Source organism: Chrysoperla carnea, chromosome 4 (genome assembly GCF_905475395.1).
Source record: "Chrysoperla carnea chromosome 4, inChrCarn1.1, whole genome shotgun sequence".
Classification (NCBI taxonomy): Eukaryota; Metazoa; Arthropoda; class Insecta; order Neuroptera; family Chrysopidae; genus Chrysoperla; species Chrysoperla carnea.
In genome coordinates, this window is record NC_058340.1 from 71,546,965 (window position 1) to 71,570,865 (window position 23,901).

Consider the following 23,901-nt stretch of genomic DNA (forward strand, 5'->3'; position numbering starts at 1 on the left):
GCTAACCGAACCTTTCAATCTAGCCTAACCTCACGTAACTTGAGACACGAAACCTTTTTTTTTTGGTGGGGGAAGGGACATCTTGTAAATAATATATATATTATTATTAATGTTTTATTTACTCAAAAAAATAAAAATATTAACTTTTTTTTTTTGTATGTACTTTTCTTGTTTTAATGTTCAGGGATAAATTTTCTTTTTAGGTATTTCCATCACATAATACTCCACTACTGTTTTTTTTCTTCTCCACTGTCATATTAACGGTGATATATATAGAAACTTTGTGTATATTTTTTGAAATAATATCATAATTTATATATGTGTTATTTTTTTTCTTAGTTGTACAACCCTTAACTTATCCCTTCCTTGTGACTCCATCCACCGCTTATGCTGAACATATATATCTCATCATAATGTAATTCTGGTGTGTGCCATGTTATAGTGTAGTTATGTTTTGAAAAGTATTTTTAATACGGGAGTTATGAGTGTGTGAACAGTCGTTTTTTTTTTTTTTGTAATCATGTAACATACGCATGATGTGACAGCGTGTTTCAGGAAAATTAAGGTCGTAAATTCAAGCTCAAGTATTGATACTGTGGAATATACCAACTTTTAACATTGGAAGGAGACAATGTCTCACCTTTTCTGCTACTGCCCAGCTCTTGTCATGAGGAGATGGACTTACTTGGACTAGCCTCTCTTTGACGACCTCTCCGACCTGGAATCCGTCGTTGACGTCAAACTTCTCCTGCTGTTCTTAAACAGTTCCAAATGGTTCATGGAGTAGTGTCCGGGGCTGAGCCAACACTTTTTCGGTATCACAACGGACCCTATGGTATAGTGTGTCCCACCCCAGGGCAACCACTCTAATCTAACCTAACCTAACATTCAGATAGGTTTAAAGGATCTACTCAATTAAATTAAATCGGAATTTTTTTTCCAATTTTAAATTTAATAGAGAACCGTAAGGCATAAATATCTTAGAATTTCGGAATCTTTATAAAATCTGCTCGACGACATTGTTTAAAGCCGACATAAAGAAGCTAAAAAAATTTGTGCTATCTTGACCAGGAGGTGGGAGCCAGCGTTTCTCGAGGGTGAAACAATTTATGCTGAGAATGACAACGGAAATCGATATAGGAATAAATTCCAAGAAAAAGGGTCCCCGAGAAGGGATGACTCTATTGTGAAACTTGTTAAAGATAGCTGAAACTATCTCATATAACCAAAATCTTCAAAAAGATGAATATTTTTATACCCTGTATATATGTAATATACATCCAAGGTATATTAAGTTTCGTCAAGATTGTAACGCTTAAAAATATTGATGGTTAGGTTAGGTTATATTGGCTGCCCACGAAGGACACACTTAGGCTATAGAGCCCATTGTGATACCATAAATGTGTTTTACCACTTTTCCGCTGATAATTTCATTTATCAGCTCCTCAATTTCAGAGTCTAAGTGCACCTCCTTCATCAGCCCATCACAATTATTAATTAAATTAATTTTGTTGCGACGGCGGGAATCGAGCCCGCTACCACATTAAGCATACCGCGGGCGGAATTGGTAACGCCTTAACCAACAAAATAGGCGACAATAGAGTTAATAAGGCGACAAAATAAAAATATTGATAATACCAACAAAATTTTGATAAAAATGTTCATAAAACTACCTAATTAGTCCATTTTCGATTGTCCGACTGTCCATTTGCTTGTCTGCCTGTCTGTAAACACGATAACTCAAAAATGAAAAGAGATAACAAACTGAAATTTTTATAGTGTGTTGAGGGCATATAAAGTGAGGAACTGTACCCTGTACCATTCTGTATTATACACTGATAGGAAAGAAACATCGAGGAAAGAAAATTCCCACATACGTTGTTATATTCTTAATTAACCACGAAAATATTTTACGAGTATATATAAATTTTTCGCAAAGTCATGTATCATCATTCTTAAATTTAAACTTCATTTGTCACTTAATGTGTTATGTTTTTGGGTTTTTCTTTTATTTATGGCTTATTTTGTATTACAACTGGTACTTTTTTAATATATTTTCTCAATTTTTTAAGATAACTCCTTTTTGAAAAAAAATAAAACTTTTTTTCTTACATAAAAATTAAATTAAAAGAAATTTCTTACATTATTTAACAAAGATATATTTCGAAAGAAAATTGTGCATAGAATCCTATGTGATGTCATAAATTTGTCATAAGCTGATGCAAAAAGTAGAAAATAAATTTATCGTTAAAAAGCGTGGGGTGCGAAATTTCAATTATAATAAGTATGTTATTGACAGATATAAGTAACAGTAAAGTCATTATAAAATATCTTAAAAAGCACTTCACGCTTTTTATACCATCAAGGTATGTATATTAAGGTTAGTCCCAGGTTTGTAACGCTTGTCTGCCTGTCAACCCGATAGTCCAAAACGGAAAAAAATATAAAGCGGAAATTTTCATAGTTGTTCAGGACGTAAAAAATAAGGTCGACTTCGTAAATGACCCACATAGGTGAACTCGGTCTGGATTTTTTGCAAATTTCTTAAAGGGGGTAGCCTTTAGAAAAAATCGGGAAAAATTTTTGTTTCCGATTTCGATAAAAGTCTGTATATAAGGTAATTTTGACCCAAGTATACAAAAATCGGTTGTATGTATCGATTGGATGCATAGTTTCTGAGAAAATCGCTATTTGTGTCCAATTTTTGATTATATCTCAAAAACCACGCATTCAATCATTAAATAAACCCTATTTTTGGATTTTTTGGGTCAAAATTACCTTATATAATGAATTTTATCGATATCGAAGGCAAAAAAAAATTTTCGATTTTTTGCAATTTTCTGAAGGGAAACAAACCCCTTAGAAAAAGTCGAAAAAATACGGGAAAAAATTTTTGTTTCCGATTTCGATAAAACTCTGTATATAAGGTAATTTTGACCCAAAAAATACAAAATTCAGGTTTATGTATCGATTGGATGCCTAGTTTCTGAGAAAATCGGTCTTTGTGTCCAATTTTTGATTATACCTCAAAAGCCACGCATCCAAATATTAAATAAACCTAAAATAATAGTTTTTATCTTGCATAAAATGAAACGAATGTAATAAAAAAAACTTTCTCTGATCCGAAATTCTACTTTGAAAATTAATTATTAAAGGCAAATATTATAAAATTGGGTAATTAAACCTTTTTAGATAATAATTAGTATACTAATAATGTTTCTAAAGTTTATTTATTAAATAAAAATTACAAACCGAAAAATTCAATTAAAAAATATAATATTTCAAATGATTACATTTAAATAAGTTTATTATATATTTTATATAAAATAAAATAAAATAAATACTTCTTATGTATCCTTTGCGTTGCTGAACCGGGGGAAATTAAACTAGCAGAGTTGATTATATTCTATTTTGATATATTATGTATATAAATATAGTTAGTATAGATATAAAACCCAAAGTTTATATTTTAATTTGTATTCGACCGGATATAATCTATTTACAAGGAAATACATATAAATATTTATATAAAATATAATATGGGTAAGGTGTTGTACCATGGATCGCTATTCAGTTTCTTGAGAGATCTAAGTTTAGCCGCCGCTTCTTGTCTATTGGCGTAGGCAAGTGACTTTACATTTCGTGAAATAAAATAATTTAATGGGGTTAGATTGTACGATCTTGGACGCCATTTATGGTCCATTACGTAAAATTAATAAAACATGTCATAAATTTTCATTAAAAAAAAACTTTCAAGAATTTTCAAGCTCTGGCTTGTTTAGTTTATTAGTTTATTCATTATGAAATAACAAATCAAACTAAGCACAAAGAGAATTATAGATTTAATTTTATGTGTTTTTGATTGCTTAGTTTTTTTTACCCATAACATTTAGCTAAAATTGTCCGATTACCCCTAACTATGCTCATATCTTGAGAAAGATAAATAACTTAGCTATGCAACTCACATCAAATTGAGGACTCTCAGCATAACAGTTTTCATAAAGAAGGCACAACGCACAACTAGGTATAACTACGAATTTTCGATTGCCATGACAATACTTCAAGTCTAAGGGTCTATTTGAGTAACGCCACTTTAAGTTTACTCTTTTACCCTTTAAATGAGCTCATTTAGGTCCAAATAGGACCAAGCATAACAAAGTTACATATCTAAACATATTGTTTATTTTTAAAGAAACAAAAAGTGGTGTTTAAAGGTAAATTTCTTGAAGAATCATATAAATATGATAATTGTGGTACAAGGTATGACACTTTACTATTCTACTACTATTCTACTACGAGTATAGAATGCTACGAGCAGCAACGCAAGCATTAGTTATATATTATATTAAAAATTTGTATAAACACAAATTTGAAAGATTATTTTAAAAGATAGTTTATTTGTTATAATATTTTGTTTTGAAAAGTAAATAATTGGAATACGAAGGACTATACGTTAGTTTATTTTATATATGTACATGTTATAGCGTTCCTTCGGTTTTGTGTGATAAGTAATACGTAGAACCTGGATTGTTATGTTGTTAAAAGGTTAAACTTTTACGATATTTTTTAAAAAGTATATCCTTTTTTTTAAATAATTATGAACAATGATATTTATCCAAAAATTTAAAGTCATTTGAGTTGGTTATGTATTAGGAAATAAATTTGGAGCGTCAGCTAGAATAAGCACTGAGTTGGACTAAATATGCAATCTGGATATTGATTATTCAATTTTATGCTTCTGATGAGATATAAATTTGACGAACCCAATGTTTAAAAAGTGTAAAAGCTGGGTTTCTTTCTTTAAATTGCTTTGCTCATTAAAGTTGGAGTATCTAGGGAAATATCTTATACAAAGGTTGCCAAAAAAAATTTACTTTGCTTTTATTCATGGGATAGAGACCACAGTTAAGAGGTCTTTCAAGTTTAAAAAAATCAATTTTTTCCCCAATTTTTGTATTATTAGTTGTAAGAATACATTTCAAATCTTACAAAAACAAAGTTCGTATCATTTTTAAAGTTACAAATAATATAAGTTTATAAGAAAAAACAAAAAATAACAATTTTTAGCGTATTATTTAACGCACGTTAAAAAAAACACTTCTGGGAAAACAAAAAGCTAAAAAAAAATTATTTGGGGAACAGAAAAGCCACTTAGAAGGAATTATTTGGCTTATTAAATGGTCCAGGAATTGCTGACTAATGATGAAAAACTTTAAAGGCATTTTCCTCAAAATATGGTTTTACAAAACGATTTCAACGTTTTTGTAAAAAACTATTCTATCAAATGGCTTAAATCTTTGTGCAACTTGTTGAAAATAGCTTAAACCAGACCCCAAATATCCAAAGTCAGTAATTCTATCCTTACCTTATGCATCATTTTCCACAAACAGTATTAAATACATAGAATATTATGATAGCTATCTTTTGAAAGGTCACGTATTTTTATATCAACATATAAATCAAATATACATTCGAATCCTGACTCTAATTGTAATCATGTTACAATATCAGCGCTTAAAGCTTATACTAGCTATGCCCTCTGTATGGTTATTCTAACTAGAGCTTTATACATAAAGCACATCACAACAATATATAAAGTATACGATTGTATCAACTCTCTAATTGTAGAGACCATTGAATAAAGTTTGTTTTCCCCCTAAAGTCAAAAGATATTTATCTATTAGAATAATGACTTCATCGCAACTTGTATTCATATACGTATACATTTATATACCGTATGTTCTATAAGTCTTTAACCAAACAAAACCGTGTGCGATGTTGTCAAGGAGGTGGACAAATTTTTGCTGAAAATGACAACGGGAATAGATATAGGAATGAATTCCTCTTAGCAAAAAGTGTCATTGAAATACTACTGTGCCCAAAAAATAAGGTGACATTGTATTTATTTTGAAAATTCTTTATTTATTCTTCCAAATCAATTTCATCCCCTTCAAAGTAATCCCCTTCCGATGCAATGCACTTATGCCAATGGATTTTCCAATCTTCAAAACACTGGTTGTAGTCACTTTCCGGGATTGCCTTCAGTCCCGTCTTCGCTGCGGCTTGAATCTCCTCTATCGTATCAAAACGGTGTCCCCGGAGCGGTCTTTTGAGCTAGCTGAACAGCCAGAAGTTGCACGGCGCCAGATCAGGTGAATACGGTGGTTGCGGAACGATATGGTTTGAGTTTTTGACGAAATCATCACGAATTATGAGTGAAATCATCACAATTCCGGCCTTTTTAGGCGGATAGCGTTACGCAAATGATGCATAACGTTCAAATAATATTTCTTGTTGACTGTTTGGCCGAGCGGAAGGAATTCATAATGCACAACAAACGCGCGCAGTTTAAATTCAAATGTCACCTTATTTTTTTGACACAGTATTATATTTCTTAAATTAATCGAAACGACACGATCAAATGTTATTAAATCTATATGATCTTTTCGAATCATATTGCCGTTAATACGCTTCGATCGGCACCTCAACGAAGTCCTTCGAAAATCATTTTTGTTCGCGCGATATCGACGACGAAAAAAATGTATACGGGTGTACGTGCATTCGTGTACGTACACACACACACACCTTGTCATAACCATAAAACGTAAAAATATGTTGAAAATTTCGATTTCGAAAATGGAACTTATTACAATAACTTCCTATAGTGGGATGTTAACAAACGAGTGTTGTTAATTCAAAGATGTGAGCCACTAAAAAATCATCCCTTTATTATTAATTACATTATGCTGAATGAAAATTCGACCTCAGTATTAAAACTTAAGAAGTTTTGCATGTGTTAGCTACAGACATAGTTTATCAGTTGTTCAATAAAATTTTAATTAAAAAAAATAACCTTATTATTTTCAACCAATAATCAGGTAAAAATGAATAATAAAGGTAAGAAAGGATTGAGAAACTTGAAGCTACAGAAATATCTATCTATAACGAAATTCTTGATTAGTCATTTGATTAAAATATTTATTATGCGATAAAAAGTTTCTGAATAACTTTTTTGGCTATTTGTACATATTCATTTAAGACAAAAAGCATAGCAACTAACTTAATTAATTGTTTAAACGTCATTTGTATTCAGACATTGTGTTAATCGATAAAAGTTCTAAATAATACTTAAAAAAGTTATGTATTTTTAAAACATTGATGAAACTTAATTACAATTCAAAATTTCATTCTTTTCCGAACTTAAAAGTATCTCTCTATCCATTTCCGGTGATCCAATTTTTCTATAGTTGGTAAAAATTGTATGAATTCATGTTTATACATTAGATTTTGCATTTTAACATTTACTACGTCACGAACATATCACACTGTGCCTAAATAAAGTTTATAATCTGAGAATTTTTTTGTATATATTATTCAATTAACTTATAATCTCTATATATTATATATGCGAAAGTAAGCATGTTTGTTCGTTTGTTTGTTTGAATAATTACGACTATTATACATTTAAAAAAATAGAAAACCATACATATATTTTACCTGTGTAAAACAATCCTTACCATTATTTCGAGTGTTATAGAAAGAGGATACGTAAGAGCAATCTTTATCAATCTTTACTTCTAAACCCAGCGAAGCGGGTGGGTATCACTCTAATTAATTATACCTACATAGCTTTTAAAGAAGTTTTTTCTGGTGAAGTTCAATTTTATTTATGATATAGAATGGAAATAAAATACAGAATTTTTTTATTACTTTTTATTCAGCAAACCAATGCAGTTTCCTAATTTTGATTCTTGATACTTTATTGTTTTACGCCGGGGGGTGTAAATTTTACTTGCTATCAAAATTCGGCAATATATGAAGAATTCTATTTTATGTAAAGATTAGTTTTAGAAGAGTATAAAAGTGATTATTTCTGAAAGGTAAGAACGGGTTACAGTCCACCCGTAATGAAAGAAATAAGAAAATTTGCACAATTTTTTCAGGTTATAAAAACACGATAGAATATTTTGGTAATTAAACTTTACAACCAAAAAATTTAAAAATTAACACTGTCCATAAAAAAAACACAATATGAAACCTTCTCATACTAATTTCCGATTTGTTAAAAACCGCGGGATACACAAACTATGCCTTGAATAAATTTAAAAAAATATAATTTATCAATTTTAACATAAATATTTATAGCTTCAACATATAGTAACAGTTAGTTGATTATAGTATAAATACATAAAAAATAGCAAACAATTAACTTTTTACGCATAAATGCCTTTATGACTACCGATACGATAAGTATTGATTAACAATTATTTATAAAACGAAACCATACTACTAGATAGTATAACATACATGTATACAATATTTATATAAATAAAAATTAAAGAGCATGTGTAAGTTTACACGTTATCAACCAAGATCTTTAGCTTCAAATACCAAAAGTAAAAAGAAAATAAAAAAATTTACCAAACTCTTATGGAAGAATATTCATTTTATAGTTACAAGAAATATCAAAAAACATAATCCTAGAGAAAACAAACAAATTAAAATTAAATCTCTAATTTTACTGAATTTAAATCAAGTGAAAACAGATAATTGACTGAGTTAATTGTTGAAATACCATGTATAGACAGTGTTGATTACATAATCGTTTGTTTTTCATGCCATGTAAGTAAAACATGTCACACACACATATAACTGATATTCCCATATAACACATACTAATTTGCGCCTAATTTTCGCCCTCACGAGTAAACTGTGATGCTAACGAAAAAATGTTTCAAACGAAATAAAGTTGCTTAATTTTTTATAAGGAACATTTTTTACATTTAAACTTTTGTTCGTTCTCTAAATGTTTACAAGATGGGTCCTACGGACTCAAGACCCAGTGGACCTATGTTGCTCATTTATGAACTAGACTTCACTTTTTACATCCTAAGTACGCTATAAAATATTAATAAATATAATAATGTATCAGCTTGGTATCTTCTTCCATTTTTTAGTTAGTTTTACAGACGAACAGACGGGCAACCGAAAATGGAATAATTAGGTGATTTTATGAATACCGATATCAAAATTTTGTTCGTAGCATCAATATTTTTAAGCGTTACAAACTTGGGACTAAACTTACTATACCTTGATATATATATCATTAATACATGGTATAAAAAGTGAAAATAAACAATTTACTGAGTTAATTGTTGAAATACCCTATTGAATTGTTGCGCAGTCATGGTAGAGAAACAGATCGTGCCCCCAGCTCCCAGTGGATAATTTTGGCTTTAAAGGTGGCTGTTATAACTAGCTCTTTTGGTAGTTATAACAGCGAATACTATCGGATCGACTTAATATGAAATGAAAAAGACAAGACTCACTATTTGAACCTACAACTTTTCAACAGTCTTTCTTTTATAGCTTTTGCAAGAGTGAAAATTTAAATTTTACCTTAATTTGAACTCTCTCGCGGAAAAACAAAGATTTTTACCTTAACGTGTAAGTAAATAATATTATGTTTTTAATTACCTTACTTATAACGTTAGCATGTAAACATATACTTAATCGTTAATATATATTTTATATAAATAAAATGTTTATAAAATACAAATATATAACTTGATATATATAATATAAAAGATAATATTTTATTTGTATTATTTTTGTTTAATGAATTAGAAACATTAAGATATGCATTTAATATTATATGGGTTGGATTTCTATTTGTATTTATTATTATTGATTAAATATTAATATTAAAATATATATAATTCTCACTTCATCATCAAATCTGTATCTATATGTATCTGTTATAGATATCTTTTTGTGTATATATCTGTGTTGTATGGAAGACTCTTGTACCTTTGATATCATTATTATTTTACATTTATTCGATATTTTTACTTAATTCTGTCTATAACTAACGAAAAAAATAAGCATAGAAGAGTAACAAATAATTAACTGAAAAGATTAGATGCAGAAGAGACCGACTAGATGCATTAAAAGGTAATAATGTATCGCGGATTACATCATAATGTAATAAGGATTATTACTTTTTGTTTTTGTTTACTTTTAATCATTTATACGATATTTATTTACATCAATTTTAATATGATACATACAACGTAAACTAAATATTGACAAATATCTTGTCTAGTAATCTAAATTAAAGAGAATTGAAAAAAATACACTCGAACCAGAACTCCTCCATAAGGATTACCTCCATGGGAGTATTTTCAGTTAAGGAGGTTATTTAATACGATTATTACAACCACTTCTAAAAAATTAAAAACTTAATAACAGTATTTTGAATCAGGAATAAGCTTATGAGGAATTATTTGTTTATGATATGATCCAGAAATACTTGACTGATATACATAAAAAAATATGAAACGTTTTTTTCTCTTAAACAAGCTACACTCGTTTTTCCAATAATTACATATAATTGAAAGTGATACAAGTGAAATTTACAAAATTTAAAAAAATAAAACTTTTTTTTTCAGGTACGGAACCCATTACTAGCACTTGAAATTTATTTAAGAACACTCTCCATTAAATTGCCTTTTTCTTTAAAAACTTTTTAAAGCTTTGAGAGGATTTCGAAGTTCATCGATAAGTTTTTAGTTTGTTCGGGTACGAAACCCTAAGCTCTTACTTGAAACATAGCTAAAAACACTATCAGTTAAATTACCTGTCAAACGAAACAAGGAGATCAAAATCAGTTCACCCGTTTAGGTACTACGATGCCACAGAGACATGCAGACACACACACATAGCGGTCAAACTTATAACATACCTTTTTTTTAGTTCGGGGTCTAAAAATGAATAGCATTTGTGTATTATTTCATCTATTAGTGATTTTATCTAAATCTTTATGCATCAATATTTCAAAAACTATGGCAAATATCGAAAATTTTACTCTTAATTTTCATCTAATTTTCCCAAGTTTTAGTAGAACATACTCTCAAAATTTGAAAATTAAGTCTTAAATATTTTGATACATTAATTTTTTATTTCATACATTTTTATTTTTTATTTCTGTTTTATTTATGTTTTTTAAAGCCCAGTGAAAATCTGATTCTCGATTGCTTGCTTTGTCTCATAGGTGAAAGTGAAACTTCATACATTTGCTCAAGACTGTAAGAAGGTAAACTTTGATCAAGGTACAACAGTTTATCGTATCAAAATTTAAAAATATTATTTTATTCTTTTTTATTATACGAACATAAAACTTTTTATATTATATTATTATTATTATTACTGTATTCATTATTTAATATATTTATTACTTATAATATGAAAAAATAAAAAACTTTTTATTTTATGTATTTTTTTTTTAATAAAAAAATTAATTATAAATAATAAATTTGTTTCAAATTATTATTAGTTTGATTTCCTTTTTATGTTTGATTATTGTTTTTGTGAATTATTATTTTTAAGTAAATGGATAAAAATAGATTTTAATGCATTTTTAATATTAAATTTTTCTTTGAAGATAAGTTATTTCCTTAAAACTCAACTTTTAATTTTTTGTTAAATTTAATTATTTATTAAAATTTTAATTTTAATTTAAAGATTATCGAAATGAGTTTTCAGTTTTCTTTAATTAAGAGATCAAGAAATTTTGTTTTAGTATTTAAACTCCAAATTTAAATTTGTGTACTATGCAATTGATGTCTCGAAAACTATAAACTTGAACGAATTTTAGCTAACGGCCATTATTTTGGAACGTTATAATTATAAAACATATCTGAAGCAATAGTAAAAGAATGAGATGAACGATGTCTTCTTTCTGTCTTCTTTCTGAAGAGCCTAAATGGCCGAGCGGTCTAAGGCGTTAGTCAAAGAACGTTGGACTATTTAAACTTAGGTTGCGGGTTCGAAGCAGGATAGATTACATTGTCGTTGCTTGGGTAAGAACGAAGTAACCGACTCCACCCACATCAAAAAATGTAATTGTAAAATATGTTTGTAATTGAATAAATAAAGATTAACAAATAATGGTGTGGGTGGCCTCTGTATTTAAAATAATTATAAATAAGGACGATTTTGTGAAAATTGGTGAAAATTTAGAAAAAGGGTATTTATTTGAATGTATTGTCTGCCTATTATAAATGGACTGTATATATGAAATATATTGTTAGGCCCTGGACAGCGTTATCCTTAAAAACGTGGCTCTAGCACACTAAATCATTCATATTATTATTAAGTAATAATATTTTAAATAACCTAATTTGAAATATTTATTCATTAAGCTAGTCAGCTAATTTATATTATTAAGTTACTTATGTTAACAATCATAATAATTGAATTGATGTCTAATTTGTAATCCAACGGCATGGTTTTGATTATATTTACTTGTCAGCAAAAACTAATCCCACCAAAAACATAAATGTGTAAAAAGGCGTAGATGTCACAGAATTCCAATAAACTCAATTACGTCAGCCCAAAAAAGTTGTGAAATCCCGTAGAGAAAAAAATTCTTCGAAAAAAAATTATAAAAATGGCATAAATTTATTGCGTAACTTTTCCGTAAAGAAACATTAAAGTATTACATTAGCAACTTTTCGGTGACTTCATACCTACACGCACCTGTATAGGAGAACAAAAGATAATCGTTAACCCCCTACTATCTCCCTCCTCCCCTCTAATGTTATGACGTAATAATTGTTTCACAACTTTTATGAAACATCAAAATTTAAATTTAAACAATCAAAGTATTCTTTAGATTAAAGTCAAGCACCTACTTAACAAAGGCCTAATTTTTTTTACTAAAGTAAGAAAATTATTGGTTTAAATTTCTTGTCAAGTTTCTCCTTAGTACGTATTTATTTAATATTTTACTTCGCAAGTTTTTTATTTTTAGATTCGATTTTATATTCCGAAAACTTGCGAAGTAAAATATTAAATAAATACGTACTAAGGAGAAACTTGACAAGAAATTTAAACCAATAATTTTCTTACTTTAGTAAAAAAAATTAGGCCTTTGTTAAGTAGGTGCTTGACTTTAATCTAAAGAATACTTTGATTGTTTAAATTTAAATTTTGATGTTTCATAAAAGTTGTGAAACAATTATTACGTCATAACATTAGAGGGGAGGAGGGAGATAGTAGGGGGTTAACGATTATCTTTTGTTCTCCTATACAGGTGCGTGTAGGTATGAAGTCACCGAAAAGTTGCTAATGTAATACTTTAATGTTTCTTTACGGAAAAGTTACGCAATAAATTTATGCCATTTTTATAATTTTTTTTCGAAGAATTTTTTTCTCTACGGGATTTCACAACTTTTTTGGGCTGACGTAATTGAGTTTATTGGAATTCTGTGACATCTACGCCTTTTTACACATTTATGTTTTTGGTGGGATATCACTTCTTTTTGCCAGGCAATAGTATTTAAGTAGAAAGTGTTTGTAACAATTTTAACTCACCATTATGCATACATTGAATTACTGTTGAATACTGAGCCTCGTACGTCAAGAAATATGCCGAACAAGATGTCATCAAAATTGTGTTATTTATAAATATTATAATGAAAATTTCATTTTCATATAATTGATATTGATTATTATATAATACATTCTATATAATTTACGCCTAATTTGCGTCCTCATGGGTAAACAGTCATGTTTTCGAAAAAATGTTTTGTGCAAAAGTTGGTTATTTCTTTATAAGGAATATTTTTTACATTAAAATTTTTGTTATATCTCTAACGGTTTACAAGATGGGTTCCACAGACCCAGGAATCAATTGACGTATAATGATAATCTACGAACTTGACCTCACTTTTTACGTCCTGAGTACGCTATAAAAATTTCATCTTAATATCTCTTTTCGTTTTTGAGTTATCGTGTTGGCAGACAGATGTGCAAACGGACAGACAGATATTATGTAACTGCAAATATTTAGGCCTTATTTATGGGTAATACGCACAGCTTGATTTCATATGATAGTTCTGCACATGAATTGACCCTGAATATTACAACGGCTCATACAGGGGCCTTATATTTTGTAATTGCGCATATTTGGGTCTTATATATTGGTATTGCGCACACTTTGATCCCATATAATTGTTCTGCTCATGGGATAATCTGGAATATAACAACTGCGCACACATTGACCTTAAATTTTGTAAGTGTGCATATTTGGGTCTTATATATTGGAAGTACATACAGATTAATCACAAATTATAGTTCGGCCCATGCATTTATCCTAAATCTTACAACTACGCATACGCTGAATTTATATTTTGTTACTGCGCGTATGTAGGCCTAATATATTGCTAGTGCACGCATGTGGATTACATGAAATATTACTGCGCATGGGTTGATTCTAAATATTACAACTGCGCAAACAGGGACCTTATATTTTGTAAATGGGCATATTTGGTCCTTAAATATTGAAAATGCGCATAAATTAATCACAAATGATAGTTCTGCGCATGCATTTTACTTGAATCTTAGAACTGCGCATTAGCTTAGTTCATATTTTGCTACTGCGCATATGTAGGCCTTATATATTGCTAGTGCGCACATGTGAATTAGATGTAATAGTACTGCGCATGGGTTGACCCTGAATATTACAACTGCGCATACAGGGACTTTATATTTTGTTAGTGCGCATATTTGGGTATTATATCCGGGAAGTACGCACAGATTAATCAATAATTATAGTTGTGCGCATGCATTTATCCTGAATCTTGCAACTGCGCATACGCTGAATTTATATTTTGTTACTGCGCACATGTAGGCCTTAAATATGGCTAGTACACGAATGTGGATTACATGAAATAGTACTGCGCATGGGTTGATTCTAACTATTACAACTGCGCAAACGGGAACCCTATATTTTGTAAATGGGCATATTTGGTCCTTAAATATTGAAAATGCGCATAAATTAATCACAAATGATAGTTCTGCGCATGCATTTTACCTGAATCTTAGAACTGCGCATTAGCTTAGTTAATATTTTGCTACTGCGCATATGTAGGCCTTATATATTGCTAGTGCGCACATGTGGATTAGATGTAATAGTACTGCGCATGGGTTGATCCTGAATATTACAACTGCGCATACAGGGACTTTATATTTTGTTAGTGCGCATATTTGGGTATTATATCCGGGAAGTGCCCACAGATTAATCAATAATTATAGTTGTGCGCATGCATTTATCCTGAATCTTGCAACTGCGCATACGCTAAATTTATATTTTGTTACTGCGCACATGTAGGCCTTAAAAATTTCTAGTGCGCACACGAGGATTACATGTAATAGTACTGCGCATGGGTTGACCCTCAATTCAAGCAAGTCTCTGTCGAATGTCCAAAATCGCATCTTTCTATAATTTAGAAGTCCCTTAGAATCGGTATAGCTGAATCATTTATAGATAAATCAATTATAGTGGAAGTGATGGAAAAATAATAACGCCACTAACCTTACCATGTTTTGTTATCAAATCTAAACGTGTATACAAAATTTCAACTCAATCGGTTGAAGATATCTGCTTTAAAATTGAGCTATAAGATTCCCCCCCACCCCATTTAACAAAATATGGCGGAAGCGACGGGAAAATTCGGTCAATTCAACCATAAAAATTCAATGTCTTTCAAAGTCAGCGTACTTACAAAATTTCAACGCAATCGGTTGAGGGTGTCGGCTTCAAAATTGGGTTGCAAGATTATTTATTGTTGAACATAACAATACCATTGTTTTTAAGAAAATAAAATTCGTTGTCATAGCAACGGTTAGTTGTGAACGCTAGAACAGATATTAACAAAATGGTTTAAAACTTCTTGTGAAATTATATTTATACTTTTTTAAAATTTAAGGACAAAAATAGTATGCTTTTGCATTAACGAAATAAACAGGACTGGTTATTTACTTTCTCGAGGGTAAATGATTGTTTTTTCGAAAAAATGTTTCAAACAAAAGTTGTTTATTTTTATGTAAGGAACATTTTTTACATTTAAACTTTTGTTCTATCTCTTACCATTTTTTCGAAAATTGCAATTTAATTTTTTACTTTATTAGCTCTTCACGGGAAAACAATTACCTTTACAAAAAAATTTTTCATACAGAATTGTTTAATTTTATGCAAGGAACATTTTTTGCATTTAAACTTTTGTTCTATCTCTTACAGTTTTTGCTATAAAAGCAAATTAAAATTTTCCTAATTAATGTAACATAATAATTTTAATATGTTTTCTACATGGTACTTTGAATTTCATAGGGTCTTATTATTTTTTTTAATTTTTATAATATTTTAAGTTGGAAATATTGAAATACACAATTAATTTTTGAATATTTATATAATATTTATTCAAATTTAATCAATATTTAATTAAAATTATATAAATAACAAATTTCTAAGCGTATTTAAGTTTTACCATACAACTTGTATAGGAAAAAAAACTAGCCTTCTGATTGGTTCATATTTTCCCATGTATTTTTAAATAGGGAAAAAATGCACCTTTAATTAGCGAAATTTCCCATTTCCCGTTAAAAATTTTGATATTTGGTATTTTTTCTGGGGTATGATTTTTCTCTAATTTATTTTAATGAAAACCGCATCTTTATACCATTTCTCAGTTTTGCTGTGAATTTATATCAGTCAGTGACAAAATTTCGGGGCGTGGCCGTTTTTTGACGCGTTATTGCTCGGAAACGATGAGAGCCGTGAACGTGAGCTTTGATTTACGGCGTCCCAGGGTAAATATCTACTTAAGTTGAAAGTTTCAACATTATAGCTCCAGTAGTTTCTGAGATATAAGGGTGTGAAAAAGGGCTATTTGACGTCCTGTATATATAGTCACAACAAAAACATTCACATTTCACATATACATCATCATACATCATCATACATTACCCTTTCAATTTTCCATTTTACTTATCTACGCTAACGCACTGTTGTGCTATATGATATTCAATATTTAATTTTTACGTCATAATATTTTATATTTTGACCTAAATGTTTTATATTTAAAGGCAAGCTAAATATTCAAAATTCATACAGTGATTATTACAACTTGGACTTACATCTTTACAATACTGTGATTATTACAATCTAAGTTTAAAATCTAATAACGTAAATCATCAAGTCAAACAATAAAGTGATATTATTCTAAATATTAAAAAAAGTCGTTTTCATTCTACAAAGGATTCATAAGGTCTCTCCTTTCTAAATACAAAGACCTTTGGTGGCAGCATCTTCCCCCGGACCAAACCAGGTACTTGACAATATATCAAGGTATATTACTTTTAGTCCCAAGTTTGTTACGCTTAGAAATATTGTTGTTACGAAGAAAATTTTGCAATAATTGGAACTTGCTAGATCTGACGTCGCGTCGGGACGAACATAGAAATGGCTACTGCTATCAGTAACAGTATATACATTACTTTTATAATTTTGTGGCTTTATCATCAAATATTTAACTAGAAACAAACAAATAATTCATTTATTTTTATAAAAATTTCCAACATGCCTTTTTCAAAACTCTAATATCGTGATAATTAAATATAAAACATCAAAGTAACAAAAAATAAAAAAAGAGAAGAATGTGAAATGGTAATTTTCCAATAATCATACGGTATTATATATACATATATAGACAGAAACTCTTTGTGTTTATAAATTTAAAATAACAACATAAAAAGAAGGAAAAAATGTAGATTTTTCACATTGATTAAATAAAAATATACAACATATTAGTCCAAGAGCCAGTTCCATTTAATGTTCTATGGATATGAACGACTTATCGACTTTCCGAAACATTAATAAGGCTAACTGTATTGTAGATTCCATGATGAAGCGAAAATTCTATGATACAGTATACAATGTTAAGATATTGTATCTATACTAAATAAACACACACACAACTGCTTTATAAGAAGCTTTTGGCTTTCTCTTATTATCAAATTCCAACTTATCAAAAGTTTAAGGATTTGACAAAAATTGTTGAGAATTATGGTATATATAAAAAAGATCATGATTTATTTCAGAAAAATTGGAAAAAACAATAATAATTTTAGTTGCAAAGAAAAAAAAATTATATATGACATTCCCTTTACGAAAAAAGATATTCCCAAAAGGGTTTTATAACCTTTGACATGTCCTATCACCCTTATTTAGTTAATATTCTATACGTTTTTCTTCAAGTGTTTGTCTTCCTACATTTTTGTACAAAAGTTTAATATTATATGCATGGTAATAGTACATAGGCTTGTAGTTGAATTCATATCAAATTTTTACTTATACGGTACTTGTTCATATACTTATTTCTCTTCAACTACAATACTCCTACTATAGTTATTTCTGTTCAAAAATAAAACTGTAAAACTTTGCGTTAAAATATCTCACTTATTCAAATTCGTACTAAGTTAAGTAAAGAATATTTATGTGTAGAACGAGTTAGCAAATCTCTCATCACGACACTAAAGATTACCGAACGGTTGACGGGAGTGATGACGGATTAATAAGTAAAAAAAAAGCCCTTCAAATATTTCCCATATTCGATGTCATAAGCACCCGTTCTATATCATACATGTATTAAATATATAAAGCTTCTTCTTTTTTAAAAAATTCTTTTTTTTTTTTTTTTTTTTTAAATCAAACCACAATATTCAATGAATATTTTTATTTTTGTATTTTTTTTTTTTTTCGAAGTAGAGATACATTTTTAAACACAAAAAGTTACATAAACATTCTCCGGATGAAGCTGGTGCTAGCAGATATTTAACGAACGTATTGGTGTGTATAGATACATATAATACCCATTAATAATTGAAAATAACAAATTTTAATACCTACAACTTCTCCACATTCTCAACTGTAACATATTTTTTATATCTTATTTAACAAAATATAACTACATTTACAGCTCTATGGTACTAAGGAAATAAGAAAAAATCGATTCAACAGTTTTCGATTCAACGATTTTGACTTAACATGTTAGACACTAATTTATCAAATTTTTGTTTGTGCATTATATAAATGATAGTCCCTCATAAGAATGGAAGCTGAATGATCAATCAACACACAGCGGAAACCGATAGGTCTAGAAGCATGAAATTTTGTACATACGTTCCTGGGTATCTGCTAGTATGTCATGCAACAACTGATTTACAGTTTGAGTAGGTATTGGACCTAGGTATTATAAACAAATGAAGTTAGTTTCAATTTTATTGATCAAACATATACAGCTTACCTACGTGGTAATTTCAATTGAACGTTGAATGCTCTATGCTTGTGTTGAAACGTTTGATACTTTAATAAATTCTTTTCCATTTCAGGTGTAAGATACAATAATATCAAAACACATTGATAATAAATTATTTACTTTTTGTTTACACTTTCTTTTAACACTGAGACAGGAAACTTTCACTTTTCTTTTTCAATGTTTTTTATGTGTTGTACCTACTTACTTGTAACCCTGTAACAACACAAAACTGTTTTATATTTTTTTTTATTTCATGAAATTTAATTTAACGTGAAGAAGGAATCAATGTTTTTAAAAGATTTACTTCTACAATGTTTATGTTTAAAACGATATATTTATTGAGTATTTTTCAAACCACTCGTAAAGGTGTTAAGTGATAAAAGAAAAAAGTCTCTTCTTCGAAGATGCGATGACGAAATCTAGTTTACAATTTATTTTGTATTTACTTTTTTCACTTTTCACTTGGGAAAATACGTAGATTATTCTGATTGGTGGAATTTTAAAGAAAAACTATATTAGAATATTTTTTTTTATATGTTGGGCAAATATTTTTCAATTGATCACTTCCCTCCAATAAGTTCAAGAAAAAATTGAAAGAAGTTGAAGGCTTTTGAAGGGACAAGCTTTTGTTATATTCAAAAATAGATAGTAATTTTTCAATGAGTCAATCATAGATGACTATTTATAAAAACGAAAGACGGATTTAAATATCAAGAATGATTCGAAGTGCCTCAAGCTTTTACGAAAAGTCATGTATGAGTCACACATAGAAAAAACTATTTTAAGTATTAAAATTTTAGACTACAAGTTGGGGATTTACGTTTCAGAGTAAATAGATTTCAACTCTTATTTTTAATTATTTTGAAAAAATGGAAATAACTTAATACCAAAAAATTTTAAGTATAATCTTGTTTAGTAATTAATGCAAAGGTTGATTAAATAAAAAGTACCCAAAAAATACGATGGTCGTTTAAAGAAGAAAATCTTAAATTATAATAAAAAAATACGAAAATCAAATTGACTCGACCAAAAATTTTACATTCTAATAACATTTATTTCGAATTAAGAAATTTCGAATTAAGAATCTTTTTTCGCTCTACCTTGTTCTAAAAGATTCGAAAGGCGAAATAATCGTTCTTTTTGAAAATTCCACGGTGTTGAAAATCAGAAAAATTCTCTGTTGATGTTATTTAATATGGCGCGTGATTAAAAATCTTCCACGATCAGTTTCTTAGATGTTGTTAAACAGGAAAAAATAAATTTTTTATTTAATTTCACATTGATTCACTCACTTGCTCCATTTCCACACATTCCAATATCAATTTATCGATTTGACAAACACATTTCTGTATGCGCATCATATAACATAACATATACTAGAAAAGCTCTTCGCTATTTATTACTGATACGGTATCATGTGTAGGCTCAGTCGTAGTATTTGACAGTCGGTTGGAAATTTGAGAATCTTTCAACGCAAGTTTCTGTAGCCGAAAATTTAAACCGATCTCATTGGAATTTTTTTTGAAACCCACTATTTTTTGGTCATTTTTTTCAGCTGTGCTAGGCGCATCATTCCGGGACCCGAACTCAATATCCTGAAACCTATTAGAGCTAACTTAATTTTGATTACAAATTCGAAAAGTATGACCCAAATTTAATAGGATTACATACTTTGTTGATCAAATTTGGATGTGATAGAGCAAAATTAAATTTTTTGGATTTTGATGACGTCATAAAGTTAAAAAATTCGATATTTTTGATAACACAGACAAATTTGATCCGATTTTATTGGAATTTTTTTTGAAACCCACTATTTTTTGGTCATTTTTTTCAGCTGTGCTAGGCGCATCATTCCGGGACCCGAACTCAATATCCTGAAACCTATTAGAGCTAACTTAATTTTGATTACAAATTCGAAAAGTATGACCCAAATTTAATAGGATTACATACTTTGTTGATCAAATTTGGATAAAATTTGGATGTGATAGAGCAAAATTAAATTTTTTGGATTTTGATGACGTCATAAAGTTCAAAAATTCGATTTTTTTGATAACACAGGCAAATTTGATCCGATTTTATTGAAATTTTTTTGAAACCCACTAAGTTTTGGTCATTCTTTTCAGCTTCGATGTCCATTTTTCGCTAGCTATCACTAATGTGCTCAATTTCGGGATCAGGACTCCACATTCTTGAAACCTAAGTACTATTTTGATCAAAAATTTAAAAAGTATGACCCAAATTTAGTAGAATTACATACTTTGTTTATCAAATTTGGATAAAATTTGGATATGATAGAGCAAAATTCATTGATGATCAAATGCAACGCATAACCCTAGACTAATTTTAATGTATGTGCGGTCGAACGTTGTTGTACGTATAGAACGTATTATGTATGTATGAATTATTCGATTGTCTCTCATTTTCTTAATTTCATCTCGAGTGGAAATTGTGTGATTTTAATATTATAAAGAAAATTAAATTAAATGTGAAAATTATATCACTGTGTCCATGTTACCGTTTGTAAGTAGTGTAATGTAAACTGCTTGTGTAATGTAAACTATTGTGTTGGAAACTTACAGGTCAGATTACATAAGGATTAGAAAAAAAAGGATTTTTTTTACAAACACTGCATTTATTCATTGTAAAAATAAAAGAAACGAGACAAATATCGTTTTACTTTTCAGCGATTATATTTTATACTCTCTGTATATGAAATATATAGCAAGGTATACTAATTATAGTTTCAAGTTTTTAAGGCTTAGAAATATTGATGATATTTCGTTCGTCTATAAGAATAATAAAATCATCGAAATTTGATTCTTGCTTTATTCGGGATAAATTTATCTAAAAGTCATTCTGTGACTTTTAGCTGGACCGTTTGAGCACTAGTTTTTGAAACAGAAATTTAAGCGAATTAACTTTTTCCAAGCCTCTACAAAAAATCGTGCCGAAGATCCCCAATTCAAAAAAAAACATCCCTGCCCTTTCTTAGTAGGTTAGGTTAGGTTAAATTGGTTGTCCACGAAGGACTCACTTCGGTTATAAGGCCCATTGTGATACCATATATGTTTTATACCACCTTACCGTTCAATTTCAGAGGCTGAGTGCACCTCCTTCATGCATATATCATGCACTACCCCGCGGACGGAATTGGTAGCGCCTTAACCAACTGAGCTAATAGGGCGACTGTCCTTCCTTAAAAATATAATAACTTTTGACAAACTATAATTTTATCTAAGTTGTTTTTAAATTTTGCAAAATTTCACTTTATTTAATTACTTCTCCAGATTGAGAGAAAATAGTAAAATGTATAAAAGTAACTGCCTAAAATAAAAACAGATTTTTGTAAAGGGCTAAATACCTTTCTGGTTTTAAGTAGATTGTATATAAAAAGCAGTCACTTTTCAAAAGTAGACCAAATACCATAAACCCAACAAAAATATTTTAATTCCGTAAACTACAAGAAGATTGTATCAAATAATTGAAAATACACGGAATATTTGTGTTATTTTGTGTTCTATATATCTACAAACACACAAACATAGAAACCAGATCTGCAGGAAACACTCAAACCAGAAGGCCTAGGTCGACGTTTCATGTCTGTATGGCTATAAATATGTCAAAAATTAGATCCGTATTACATTTTATAATAACATAAAATATGATTACAATATTTTTGAATGTTTTTTTCACCCTAATTTAAACCCTCAACAAAATGTTTTTTATGTTTTCCTATAATACTTACACACAGATATAGAATTACATCGAATACGTTCCATGTTTTGTAGGTAGAATGTTTTATATACGAATTCCTTGAATATTGCGGTATAAAATATAAATAAACACGCATTTGCAAATACGTAGTTTTATTTTTTACCTCTATATACGAAGAAAGAAGACCCATTGGTTTTTGGGAAAAAGTATTTTTCTGCTTCGAAAGATTTATCAAGAAAACATTTTTTTATAATGCTGACTGTAGTTCTGTGTAATCTCTAACCTGTAGGTCGCTCAAATCCACTTAGAATCTCTTCAAAAACAATTATAACTCATTCCGATAATTCTCACTGAAGTTTTATTCCCTGAAAAACGATCTAACGACCGTTTTTTTAACGCTGTATATATCAAAATCTCGTTTCTATTACGAACCTTTTTTAACCCCCAAACTTAAAAAAAGGGGTGTTATAAGTTTGACCGCTATGTGTGTGTGTGTCTATCTTTTTGGTTTCGTTTGAAAGATAATTTAACGGAGAGCATTCTTAGCTATGTTTCAAGTGCGAGTTTAGGGTTCCGTATAAGAAAAAAACTAAAAAATTGGCGATGATTATGTTTCAGTTTTTTATAGACATAAATGGCATTTTTCCAAAGAGTAGATATCCGTCAATGGTAAAGGCATTGTGTTATGAGCAGAAAACGTTTGAAACTTAATAATTTTCTTGAAATACCTTAAATTTTAAACCTTATGGCGTCACGATAATTCAATTTCTGTCCAACCTTTTAGTAACCCTTCATAGGAGCAACTGCAAAGTTTACAAAAAGAATACTTGAATGTATGGTAGTGTTTCTTCAGATGGATAGTTGGGTTGGGTTGGGTTGCTTCATATTTTTTTTGATAAAAGCCGAGAAAGTAGCTTTTAAACTCAAAGAAAAAAGAAATGCAAAAGATTCTTAAAATTGCTACCATTTTCAAAGCATGCTTGGCGTTTTACAAAATTTTTGTTTTTATATTTCAATTAATATTTAT

The 23,901-nt window shown here is 29.2% G+C and overlaps 1 protein-coding gene and 1 long non-coding RNA gene across 2 annotated transcripts in view; one reads left to right on the top strand and one right to left on the bottom strand.

Annotated features, from left to right (window-relative positions):
- The window catches only part of LOC123299333 (zwei Ig domain protein zig-8-like), a 150,461-nt gene that overhangs the window by 114,768 nt on the left and 11,792 nt on the right, over nt 1–23,901 (bottom strand). The window lies entirely within an intron of this gene.
- LOC123299355 lies at nt 1,521–22,347 on the top strand. The gene is made up of 3 exons (XR_006535313.1): nt 1,521–1,567; nt 2,381–2,384; nt 22,318–22,347. It is a non-coding gene; the product is annotated as an uncharacterized LOC123299355 (long non-coding RNA).